Consider the following 13,663-nt stretch of genomic DNA (forward strand, 5'->3'; position numbering starts at 1 on the left):
TTTTATTGCAGGGACAACCAAATAAAAAAAATGATGCACAAAATAAGACAAAATAATATTCATTAGGCCAAAATGGTCGACTGGCGACGAAAATTGGCGACGAAAATTCATATTTGGCGACGTTTTTTACTTCTTGCGACGAATAATTTTCGTCGCCAAATCCTACAAAAAACGTCACCAAACGTCCCGTCGCAAGGTCTGCGACGAAAAGTAATTTTCGACGCAGCTGTACACACAAAAAACAAAAATACACTTATATCAAAAATATTAAAACCAATTATACGGATTAAATATCAAGGTAGCACAAAACATAAATTAAAAAAAGTACATAAAAACTTAAAAGCATATGATGTAGTGTTTCAAACTTTAATTCAAAAACCAAACAAAGTTCATCCCTTTTTATACTCTACCATCATTGGAAGGAGTCGATGTCGAGGCTTGTAGTCCAAAACGGCCGACCAAGGTGTTCACAATTTCTCGGGTTTCTTTCAATTCCGCTTCCAATCTTTCCATTTTTTCATCTTTAAACTCGACTTTGAACTCTTTGTGGTGGTTGCAATCTTAATTCCAAGCCCTTTGCTTTCTCCGAGCACTTTTGCTATTGCAATTGAGTTGGCCGTGCTTTCGTCACTTCCATCACGCATTGTCTCCTCGTACACTCGTTCCAAATCAGCCTGAAAATATTAAGTACACTTGTTTAGCAAAAATTTCGACAGCATAACAACTAATAAATGAACATCCCCAAAAAAACCATCCATGTATACAACAACTTAACATTATTTAAAACAAATATTCATATCCGCATATCTCAACTACGTAATTTAACATATCAAATAATTTACATATGATAAACATGCGACAACAATAAACATAAATAATTAACATACAACCAATTGAAGAATAAAATTGCATTACACTTACCGAAATGCGAAGTTGTTCAGGAGTTGCTATCCCATTATATGGTTCTTCTGTATCTCCTTCCTCACTAATAGTTGGCCCGGTTTCCCTCAGTGCATCAATACCCATATATGCTTTCTTATACGTATCAAACACCGTAGGAATTTTGCCAAATTTTTTACTATAATAAAATATTATAAAGTAAGTGATGGAGGTCTAACCAACAGTTGGCAAGATGATCCTATCCAAGTCCCAACCGGACCAGTGACGAGGAGCCGAGCTAAGCAATTCAAGGAGAAGCTTGCCGCATTGATCCATAATGTCTTAACAAAGAAAGCTTCATTCAATGGTGATAAACAAGGGTGGATTATGCATATTCAAGTGGCGGAGTCACCCGACAAGTGTGGGAACCATCCGGGCTAAAGATCAGTCCAAGTTGAGCAAATAAGAGCAAGCATGATGAAGACCAAAGCCCACCCTACCTTAAATCCGTGGGTTCATCTCTAATCAGCTCATATTAGTGTGTTTATGGGCCTATTCTATTAAGGCCCTCTTTAATTTCGTGGCTCACTTGTTTAGAGCCTTTATTAAGTAGATTTAGGGTTTTATTTTCCTTTCTTGAAGACTATGTTTTGGGGGCTATATATATGCCTTCTTATTCATTGTGAAAGGCAACTTTTGATCATTAATTAAATTGTGAGGTTATTCTCTCTAGTTCTTTAAGAACTCTTCGAACATATCGGAGGATTCCGTACGTTCACCTGACTTATCAATCAATCTTCCACAATTGATTGTGGCGTCTTCATATACCAAGGTTCTTGTCTCTTTATAGACAACGGGTCGCGGTTCCACCCTCTTTTGATTCCTTCTTTTGGACGGTCCAGGAGTTGATAACCGAAGTATTGTTATCGGGTCTCGTCACATGGTTGGCGTGGTTCATATCATTTGGTAATCAGAGCCATCTTCGAAGAAGGTTTCGTCTATCCTTTGAGTCTTTTGTTGTTTTTGTTTCGTTTCTTTCCGTATTCCTCTTTCTTCCTTCTAGTCTCATCGTTTCTTCTTTTGTTTTGTTTCCGTCATCAAATCTGTTCTTGAGTCATTAAATTCGTCCAATATCTTGTTCGTCTTGAGTCTATTGTCAAAAAAAAAAAAAATATCATAAAAAAAAAAATCCGAAAAAAAAGGAAAAGAAGCAAAAATCGAAATTATTTGAAAGGAATAATTCCTTGTTGGTATTGTAAGTAGTTGGAAAGGATCCGAATACTGCATCTTAAGTTAGGAAGGGTATATTTTGTTTCCTATCCTCGGGATCCTTGAATATTTTTGTCTTCTACTCCATATCTACTTCCTTCCTACACTCTTTTGTTTCCTATAATATTAATTTCGAAATTCAAACAAAATAAATTAATTGTGACTATCCAAAGGTCATTAAATTCTGTTCATATTCTATTTCGATTCAAGTTCATCTTTCATCTTCTATATCAATTCCTGATAATTCGTGGTGAACTGTTGCTGAAAATTCTGATATTTGTTTGGTGAGTTTGATTGGGGCTATTGAGAATTTGAGAGGAAAAAGGCAAGAGATGGAGCAGATTCATGAGCGGATGGATCAAATGGAAAACTCACGGCATGAGTTTCCCCAAACCATTCCTAACGTGCAAAGGAGAGGACAAGCTCCACCTAGAGAGGCTAGGGCAGAAGAGGATGAGTATTACAGTGATGACTTCGATGACCAACATTCCGTTGTTTTAAATCGAAGGTTTGGAGCGAGGGTTCGCGATGCTCGAAACCGCGAGGATAACAATTTGGGAAACATAAAGGTGAATATACCATCGTTTCACGGCAGAAACGATCCTGAAGCTTACATTGAGTGGGAGCGAAAGATGGAGCTGCTGTTTGATTGTCACAATTACTCGGAACACAAGAAGGTGAAGTTGGCAGCGATTGAATTCTCCGATTATGCCATCATTTGGTGGGATCAATTGGTGCTGAATAGGAGGAGAAATAGGGAGAATCCAGTGGCAACTTGGGACGAGATGAAATCCCTAATGAGAAAGCGGTTCGTGCCAAGCTACTACTTCCGAGAGTTGTATCAAAAGCTACAGAATTTGAAGCAAGGAAATCGGAGTGTTGAAGAGTACTTTAAGGAGATGGAAATTTAAATGATCCGAGTAAATATTGAGGAGGATCGGGAGGCTACTATGGCAAGGTTCTTGGCAGGGCTGAATAGAGAGATTGCTAACGTAGTGGAGTTGCAACACTATGTTGAGATGGAGGACATGGTACACATGGCCATCAAGATTGAGAATCAGCTCAAGCGGAGGGGTAACAATCCACGATCAGCCCCTAGTTCGAGTTCATCTTGGAGGCATAATGTTGTTAGCAGAGATGAGAAGCCGGCTATGACTAAACCCAAATTCGAGCCAAAGCAAAACACTACCAACCATGCAGTCTAAGGTAAAATCGATTCTAATACAACTTGGAATCGTGAGATAGAGTGTTTTAAATGCCATGGCAGGGGTCACAAAGCAAACCAATGTCCAAACAAGAGAGTTATGCTGCTGCGTGATGATGGTGGGTTTGAGACCGAAGAAGAGGAGGATTCCACACCACCACAAGAGGATGATGGAGAAGAAGAATATGCAGCACATTGTGAACTTTTGGTTGCAAGGAGAGCTCTAAACGTGCAAGCAAAGGGAGATGAAGAAGCACAGCGAGAAAACATCTTCTACACTAGATGTCATGTTCGAGACAAGGTGTGTAGTATGATCATTGATGGAGGAAGTTGCACCAATGTTGCTAGCACTACGATGGTGGAGAAGTTAGGGTTGCCTACAACCAAACATCCACAACCATATAAGCTGCAATGTCTTAATGATAGTGGAGAATTGAGGGTGAACAAGCAAGTGTTAGTATCATTTCGCATTGGGAGGCACGAAGATGAGGTACTGTGTGATGTTGTTCCGATGCAAGCTGGACACTTGTTACTTGGTCGACCGTGGCAATCTGATCGACGGGCCAAGCATGATGGTTTCACCAACAAGTACTCATTTGCGTTCAACCAAAGAACAATCACTCTAGTTCCTTTAACGCCACAGCAGGTCCATGAGGATCAAGTGAGGTTACAAAAAGAGAGTGATCAAAAGAAAATGAGTGAGAGTGCAAAAGAAAGAGAGAGTGAGGCTGAGAAAAACAAGAGAGAAAATAAAAAAGAGAGTTTGGCCAATGAGAGAAAAGAAGAGGGAAAAACAAGTTTATATGTAAGGGCGAGTGATGTGAAGAGAGCTATGCGTTCGAATCAGCCGATGATTGTACTTATGTACAAGGAGGCCTTTTTGAACACTAACAACGTTAAACTCTTCTTTGCCTAGTTCCGTTGTTTCTCTTTTGCAGGAATTTGATGATGTATTCCCAGAGGAGCTACCACCGGGGTCGCCACCAATTCGAGGCATTGAACATCAAATTGACTTTGTGCCAGGAGCTTCTATTCCAAACCGACCAGCCTACCGAAGCAATCCCGAGGAGACTAAGGAGATACAAAGGCAGGTCACGGAGTTGACGGAAAGAGGGCACGTGAGGGAGAGCATGAGTCCGTGTGTTGTTCCGGTACTTTTGGTGCCTAAGGCGGATGGAAAGTGGAGAATGTGTGTCGATGGTTGAGCAATCAACAATATAACGGTAAAGTATCGTCATCCTATTCCACGCTTAGATGATATGTTAGAGGAATTGCATGGTGCTTGTGTGTTTTCAAAAATCGATTTGAAAAGTGGGTATCATCAAATAAGAATGAGAGAGGGTGATGAATGGAAAACTGCTTTCAAAACAAAGTATGGTTTATATGAGTGGTTAGTTATGCCGTTTGGGTTAACTAATGCCCCTAGTACTTTCATGCGATTAATGAACCATGTTTTGCGATCTTTCATTGGTAAATTTGTTGTAGTTTACTTTGATGACATTCTTATCTATAGCAAAAATCTGGATGATCATGTTGTGCATTTGAAATCCGTTTTACGTGCGCTTAGGGAAGAGAAGTTGTATGCTAATTTGCAGAAATGTACATTTTGCACGGATAAGCTTGTCTTTCTTGGTTTTGTTGTGAGTGCACAAGGTATTCAGGTTGATGAAGAAAAGGTTCGAGCTATCCAAGAATGGCCAAGTCCGACGAGTGTAGCGAATGTTCGAAGTTTTCATGCCCTTGCTGGTTTCTATAGGAGGTTCGTGAAGGATTTTAACACTATTGCAGCACCAATGACCGAGGTGATAAGGAAGAATGTGGTGTTCAAGTGGGGGGCCGAGCAAGAGAAAGCATTTCAATTAATTAAGGAGAAGTTAACCAAAGCTCCTTTACTTGCTCTACCAAATTTCGCGAAAACATTCGAGATCGAGTGCGATGCTTCCGGAGTAGGCATAGGCGCTGTTTTGATGCAAGAGGGACGACCGATTGCCTATTTTAGTGAGAAGTTGAGTGGGGCAGCCTTAAACTACCCGACTTATGATAAGGAGTTGTATGCCTTGGTTCGAGCTTTAGAGACGTGGCAGCATTATCTTTGGCCTAAGGAGTTTGTGATTCACACGGATCATGAATCGTTGAAGCACTTGAAGGGACAACACAAGCTGAACAAGAGGCATGCCCGATGGATGGAATTCATTGAGACATTTCCTTATGTCATCAAATACAAGCAAGGTAAAGAGAACATTTTAGCTGATGCACTGTCTCGAAGATACACCTTAATCTCTACTCTTAATGTTAAATTACTTGGTTTTGAACAAATTAAGGAGTTGTACATTCAAGATGCCGATTTTGGTACTGTTTATCAAGCATGTGAAAAGGGTGCATTTGATAAGTTCTATAGGCATGAGGGATTCTTGTTTAGGGAAGATAAACTTTGCATTCCTATGTGTTCTATACGTGAATTACTTGTGCTTGAATCGCATGGGGGAGGTCTTATGGGTCATTTTGGTTTCGAAAAGACATTACACATGCTGAAAGAACACTTTTATTGGCCACACATGAAGAGAGATGTTGAGAGAATTTGTGGTAGATGTGTTACCTGTCGTCAAGCTAAGTCTCGAGTACATCCCCATGGTTTATACACACCATTGCCTATTCCCAATGAACCGTGGGTTGATATTTCTATGGATTTTGTATTAGGTCCGCCTAGGTCAAAACATGGTAGGGATTCGATCTTTGTTGTCGTTGATAGATTTTCTAAAATGACACATTTTATACCATGCCATAAAACTGATGATGCGTCGCATGTTGCTGATTTGTTCTTTAAAGAAGTTGTTAGATTGAATGGCATGCCTAGGACAATTGTTTCTGATCGTGATGCTAAGTTCTTGAGTTATTTTTGGAAGACCTTGTGGTGTAAGCTAGGAACAAAATTATTATTTTCTACTACTTGTCACCCACAAACCGATGGTCAAACTGAAGTAGTAAATAGGACTTTGTCTGCCTTGTTGAGGGCAATTATCAAGAAAAACATTAAAACATGGGAAGAGTGTTTACCACATGTTGAGTTTGCATATAATCGAGCTGTTCATTCTGCTACTAAGTTTTCACCGTTTGAAATTGTTTATGGTTTTAATCCTTTAACTCCAATGGATTTAACTCCACTACCTTTATCTGAGCGTGTTAACTTGGATGGAAAGAAAAAGGCTGAACTTGTGAAGCAGATTCATGAAAAAGCAAGGCTCAATATGGAGAGGAGAACAGAACAATATGCAAAGCAAGCGAACAAGGGACGTCTCAAGTTGGTTTTTGAACCTGGAGATTGGGTTTGGCTGCACATGAGAAAGGAACGATTTCCAGTACAAAGGCGTTCTAAGTTGCTGCCGAGAGGAGATGGTCCTTTTCAAGTTCTCGAGCGAGTGAATGATAATGCGTATAAGCTGGACTTGCCAGGTGACTATAATGTTAGTACCACCTTCAATGTTGCTGATTTGAGTTATTTTGATGTAGGTGATGATTTGAGGACAAATCCTTTTCAAGAGGAGGGGAATGATGGAGGTCTAACCAACAGTTGGCAAGATGATCCTATCCAAGTCCCAACCGGACCAGTGACAAGGAGCCGAGCTAAGCAATTCAAGGAGAAGCTTGCTGCATTGATCCATAATGTCTTAACAAAGAAAGCTTCATTCAATGGTGATAAACAAGGGTGGATTATGCATATTCAAGTGGCGGAGTCACCCGACAAGTGTGGGAACCATCCGGGCTAAAGATTAGTCCAAGTTGAGCAAATAAGAGCAAGCATGATGAAGACCAAAGCCCACCCTACCTTAAATCCGTGGGTTCATCTCTAATCAGCTCATATTAGTGTGTTTATGGGCCTATTCTATTAAGGCCCTCTTTAATTTCGTGGCTCACTTGTTTAGAGCCTTTATTAAGTAGATTTAGGGTTTTATTTTCCTTTCTTGAAGACTATGTTTTGGGGGCTATATATATGCCTTCTTATTCATTGTGAAAGACAGCTTTTGATCATTAATTAAATTGTGAGGTTATTCTCTCTAGTTCTTTAAGAACTCTTCGAACATATCGGAGGATTCCGTACGTTCACCTGACTTATCAATCAATCTTCCACAATTGATTGTGGCGTCTTCATATACCAAGGTTCTTGTCTCTTTATAGACAACGGGTCGCGGTTCCACCCTCTTTTGATTCCTTCTTTTGGACGGTCCAGGAGTTGATAACCGAAGTATTGTTATCGGGTCTCGTCACATGGTTGGCGTGGTTCATATCAGTAAGTATCTATTTTAAACTTAAATAAATTAAATATAGATCAAATTACTTACATGATTGTGGGACCAACTATTGATACTTGTTCGACCCCAATGGTGGTCTGTCGAGACTTTCTTTCGCGAGTCCTTGTATTTGGTTGATTTGGACTGTGAACAATAACACAAAAAATTAAAACACTTTAATATATTTAAACATGATCCATAAATTAAATATATATAATTTACCTTCCCATCAACACTTGGAGCAGAAATAGAATGAAATCGATCACATAGTTTCTCCCAAGTTTGAACACTAATCCTATTTGGACAATTTGCCTTAGCCGTGGCAAGGTCTGGAGCTCTATCAAAGACCGCCTTCAATCGTTTAGTTTTTGCATCTTTCCAACGACCGTTAGCAGTCTCATTTAACTATTTCTTTGTAGCCTCATTTTCAGGAAGTTTCCAAGTTCCCTAAATAAAACATAAAAAATATACAATTGAAATGAAACAAAAAATTAAATAACTTAAATAAAATAAAAATTACATACAAATACCTTAAACGCTTTCCACAATCCATCGACATGGCCCATTTTTTTGTGGTTAGGCCAAGAAATACATGGATCAAAATTATCCCAATGCGTAACCTCGTTACTAATAGCCACCGCCAACTTGTACCTCCCAGGTGCAACGGGAATACCCATGTCGTCAAACTCCAAATCAACCACGTCAGTACTTGTAGACTCAGTACCTATATGATCAACAGAAATATCTTCCTCCGACATCGCTCACCTGAGAAAAGAAATAAGATATACATAGACAAAAATAAAATGAACACAATACTTATGACACACTATCAGCATCACAGTTAGCAAAAGCAAAATCCAACTCCTATCTTTTGAAATATTTCCAAACGACGATCGTCTAACAAAACTCAACTCCTATTTTTTGGCATTCTTTACTTAGCAAGTATACCTAGAAATAGCGAGGGCTTTAAATTAAAAAAAATATTTTTCTATTAAGTGAAGATTATATAGAAAAACTAAAACTAAATTAAAGTTGAACATATACGAAAAATTTATGTTTAATTCTGAAATTTGCAATATTCGGGATTCATTTATTTGCTATTCCTGACAGTGGTCTGTAGCTTCAGTATTTATAATATTGAAGTGTAATAGTAGAAGGTGATATTATAGTTACTTATTTAGTATTTGAAGACTTATGTTAGTCTTGGTTCTCGATAGTTAGTTAATTTTTCAGGGGTAGTTTTATACTGAGTTGCATATTGATTTATTGATTTAACTAATAGATGACGAGTGAATGAAAATAGAACGAGCCATGAATAAAATTTTATTGCATCAAAGTGATGAAATATAAGAATCTTTGCACGACATTTACTATTCGATCGTTTTTTAGATTTTTCCTTGTTATTTAAATTATGTATTCGTTAATGAACTATACAGTAATTGAGTTCTTTGTTTTTCACACACTATATTTTCCACAAAGAACTACATTAGAAACTCGATTTTTTGAGAATTTCATCATGAAATCACAAAAATTCCAATTTTCAACATAATTTTGGTACTAGTATGAAATTTCAATTATTTTTGTAACATAATTTGAGTTTAGTTTTCCAATTTCATGGCTATATATTTATAAATAAATAACATGATTCCGAAATCCTTTCACAATCCAGATTTTTCATGCATTACAATTTGCACAAAATTACAATCAAAAGACCATAATCCTACTGTCATGGACTAGCTTTAATATACGAAACTCAGCAAAACAAAACAAACCGAAAATAGGTTTCATTGATTTCCAACTCCAAAAGTGAGCTTTGAATCCATACAAGAAAGGAAAACACCATAAATAAAGCCTTACATAAGATCAAATGGCAGCTGCTAAAAGATTACTACTGCTACCTACCCTAACTACACTAGCTAGTCCAAACTTGGAGAGTTTCTCCTCCACTTTCCATTTATATAGCTAGGGTTTACTAAAAACGTAGGGTTTATGGCAGCCATGCAACCCGCTCACGTGCTACTCACGAGCCCGCCCTTTTGAAAATAAACGCTACTCCTTAACACGTTTTTATAAGTAAAACACAACTCTTGCCAAAACGACGTCGTAATGAAAATTCAAAAAGATGCCCCTTCCCTCCTTAATCAGCCAATCATCACACTCCTTCCCCCTTACTTCAGCCATGTCTCATGGCTGAAAATTTGGGTATTTCTTCAACATTTCCTCTCCATCTTCCCATGTGGCTTCCTCAGCTGGCAAGTGTGCCCATTGTACTAACCATTGCCCCACAGCTGCATTCTTCCTGTTTATCAACCTGTGCTCCAACACCTTCTCAGGTACAAGCATAATCTGGTTCTTCTCATCAAGTGGAGGTAATTCCTCCACCACTCTATCAGACTTACCTACCTTCTTTTTCAACTGTGAAACGTGGAAGACAGGGTGAATTTTGGTGTTGTCAGGCAGTTTCAACTCATAAGCAACCTCTCCAATCCTCCTTAGGATAATAAATGGCCCACAGTACTTGGGGGTTAGCTTCCACACCCTACTCTTCCTCAGACTGAGCTGCTTGTAGGGTTTCAGTTTCAGGTAAGCCCACTCCCCTTCTTCAAAAGTTCTCTCACTTCTGTGGGAATTAGCAAACCTCTTCATCCTTTCCCGAGCTTGTCTCAGCAACTCCTTCAATTTATGTGTAGTGGCTTGATGTTCCTTAGCCCAAGTCTCTACTCCCACTGTTTTAGGCATTAGGTGAGGGCCATATCCCATCTGAGGGGGAGCATACCCATAAAGAGCTTCAAAAGGCGCTCTCTGAATGGTGGAGTGGTAACTGGTATTGTACCACCATTCAGCTAAGGAAATCCAGCTACTCCATTCCTTAGGGAAGTGGCCACACATACACCTTAAGTATGTTTCCAAACATTGGTTCACTCTTTCTGTTTGAGGGTGATAAGCAGTGCTTATCTGTTGCTGCACCTCTAAGACCTTCATGAGCTCCTTCCAGAAATTACTAGTGAAAATGGGGTCCCTATCAGATACAATACTAGTAGGGAGCCCATGCAACTTGTACACTGTGTCAATGAAGACTTTGGATAGCATAGAGGCTGTAACGGGGTGGCTGAGAGCAATAAAATGCCCATATTTTGTCAACCTATCCACAACTACCCATATGATCTCTTTTCCTCTAGAATTGGGCAGCCCCACAATGAAATCCATAGAGATGTGAGACCAAGCTTGGTCTGGTATGGGAAGAGGCTGCAGCAAGCCAGGGCTCCTTACATTCTCATGCTTGTTGATCTGACATATGTGGCACTCCTTGACCACTTCCTCCACTTGTAGTTTCATCTGTGGCCACCAGAAAGTACTTTGAACCCTTTGAAAGGTGGCTTGAAACCCTGAGTGCCCACCAAAACTAGAGTTATGTATGAACTCTATGATTTTTCTCCTAAAATCAAGATTACTTCCCACATAAATCTGCCCCTTGCATCTCAGAATTCCTTCACAGTACTCAAAGAAGGAAACATCCATTGGTCTCATGGTGCATTCTACAATGGCTTCTTCTGCTTCCCTATCATTCATATAGCTTTCTCCTACTTCTTTCACCCACATTGGTTGGAGAATGGTGATCTGTGATACCTCCAGTGGTTCCTCTCTCCTTGAGAGTGCATCAGCAGCCTTGTTTTCTGCTCCTTTCTTGTACTCTATTTTGTAGTTGAACCCCATTAGTTTAGCTAGGTACTTGTGTTGTAGTGGAGTTGACAACTTCTGCTCCAAAAGATACTTGAGACTCTTCTGGTCTGTCCTAATAGTGAAGGTTCCACAAATCAAGTATGATCTCCATTTCTGTACTGCCAAGAGGATGGCTAGGAACTCCTTTTCATAAATGGACAATCCAGCATCCCTTGGTCCTAGGGCTTTGCTGAGGTAAGCAATGGGGTGACCCTCTTGCATAAGAACAGCCCCAATCCCATGCTGGCATGCATCAGTCTCTACTACAAAGCTTTTACTGAAGTTGGGCAGCTGCAGCACTGGTGTGTTGATCATGGTTGTCTTCAGCGCTTCAAATGCCCTGTTGGCTTCATCATTCCAGCCAAACTGCCCCTTCTTGAGTAGTGTTGTCAAGGGCTTGGCAATGGTTCCATATCCCTTGACAAAATTTCTATAATAGCCTGTCAACCCTAAAAACCCCCTCAAAGCTTTAACTGTCTGTGGTAGTGGCCATTCCTTGATACTCTTAATCTTCTCTTGGTCAACCCCCACTCCATTTTCATCAATTACATGCCCAAGGTACTCCACTTTCTTCTGATTGAAGCTGCACTTAGTTGATTTTGCATACAATTGGTGCTGCCTCAACAATTCTAGCACTGTCCTCAAGTGGTCCAAATGCATGGCTTCATTTGCACTATAGACCAATATATCATCAAAGAATACCAGCACAAACTCCCTCAGCTGCCTCCTGAATATATCATTCATCAAAGATTGGAAGGTTGCAGGAGCTTTGGTGAGTCCAAATGGCATAACCTTGAATTCATAATGCCCTGAAGAAGTCACAAATGCAGTTTTTGGGATGTCCTCAGATTTGACCCTAATTTGATGATAACCAGCCCCCAAATCATTCTTAGAAAACACCCTGGCCTGGCCCAATTCATCCAAGAGATCATCAATAATGGGGATAGGGTAGCTATCCTTGACTGTGATGGCATTTAACCTTCTGTAGTCCACACAGAACCTCCAACTCCCATCTTTCTTTTTTACTAGAAGGACTGGTGAGGCAAATGGGCTGGTGCTAGCTTGGATTATCCCAGTTTTCAGCATCTCTTCTACCATTTTCTCCACTTCTTTCCTCTGCATATAAGGGTATCTGTATGGTTGTGCCTTAAAAGGAACTGCTCCCTCTTTTAAGGTGATTGAGTGGTCAATGTTTCTGCTAGGTGGCAACTCTGTAGGTTCTTGAAAGATGTCCTTATATTCCAAAAGTAACCTCTCCATGCTATCAGTGTGATTCTGATCTGAAGACTGTTCCTTCTGTTCTCCACTCATCATAAAAAAACATCCCAGTCCTACTTGCCCTTTCTTAAACATCTTGCTCAGCATCTGGCCAGTGATCATGCTAATAGAGGCCTCTTGCTTGTCAGCATGAATGGTTATGTCTTTGATACCATGCCTTAGTGTAACAAATTGATTCACATGGTCAAATAGCACTGGCCCAAACTTCTGCATAAAGTCCACACCAATCACTACATCACACCCTCCTAATTTGAGCAACCTCATCTCAATATGAAGTGATGCTTCCCCATTTCCCACTGAAATGCTGGACATTTAGCATTGCAATCCATTTGATTTCCATTAGCCACTGTGACCAATAATTTGTTAGTGTATATTACTTCACATCCTAGTTTCCTTGCTGTCTGGGGGTCCAGGAAACTATGAGTGCTCCATGTGTCAAGAAGCATTGTCAAGTAATTGTTATTGACCTTGCCTTTGACCTTTAAGGTGTTGGCAGTTGACTGACCAGTCAATGCAGTGAGAGAGATGCCAATAGTCTCTTCTTCTACCCCTTATGGCACTTCCTCTAATTGTTCTAAGCCTTCTCCTTCATCTGGCTCCTCTTCAACCCCAACAATGGTGAACACATTCTTACACTTATGCCTGGAACAAACCTCTCATCACAATTGAAGCATAGCCCCCTCCTTTTTCTATCTTCCATTTCTGGTTTAGACAGCTTCCTTATGATTTTTCATTTATGACTGTGGTTTGATGTGTTCCAGTTTCTGTTAGTGCCACCCTGGTGAGCCTCTTTGCCCCCCCTATTGGCTATATTGGTAGCTTGTTTGACAGTGTTTCTCAGTCCCATCTTGAGGTGGTCCAAAGTGTTTTCATACATCTTAGCTATCTGTATAGCTTGTGCTAAAGACATAGGTTTGAGCACTTTCACTAGGCTCTTCAGCTCATCCTTCATCCCTCCCAAAAAAAGCTCTAATGTAGTAATCTTCACCTAAGTTCCTATGGTTCTGAGCCATAAAAGCCTTGAGCT

At 39.9% G+C, this 13,663-nt stretch overlaps 1 long non-coding RNA gene and 1 pseudogene across 1 annotated transcript; one reads left to right on the plus strand and one right to left on the minus strand.

Moving 5' to 3' along the window:
• Nucleotides 1-531: 531 nt before the first annotated feature.
• On the minus strand, nucleotides 532-8,456 carry LOC148768380 (uncharacterized). The gene is made up of 5 exons (XR_016033087.1): nucleotides 8,169-8,456; nucleotides 7,861-8,085; nucleotides 7,690-7,782; nucleotides 922-1,035; nucleotides 532-674 (listed from the first exon to the last, which is right to left on the minus strand). It is a non-coding gene; the product is annotated as an uncharacterized LOC148768380 (long non-coding RNA).
• LOC148768381 (uncharacterized) lies at nucleotides 2,034-7,524 on the plus strand (annotated as a pseudogene).
• Nucleotides 8,457-13,663: the final 5,207 nt, after the last annotated feature.

This window comes from Erythranthe guttata, chromosome 8 (genome assembly GCF_056151865.1).
Source record: "Erythranthe guttata isolate IM_541 chromosome 8, IM_541, whole genome shotgun sequence".
Classification (NCBI taxonomy): domain Eukaryota; kingdom Viridiplantae; phylum Streptophyta; class Magnoliopsida; order Lamiales; family Phrymaceae; genus Erythranthe; species Erythranthe guttata.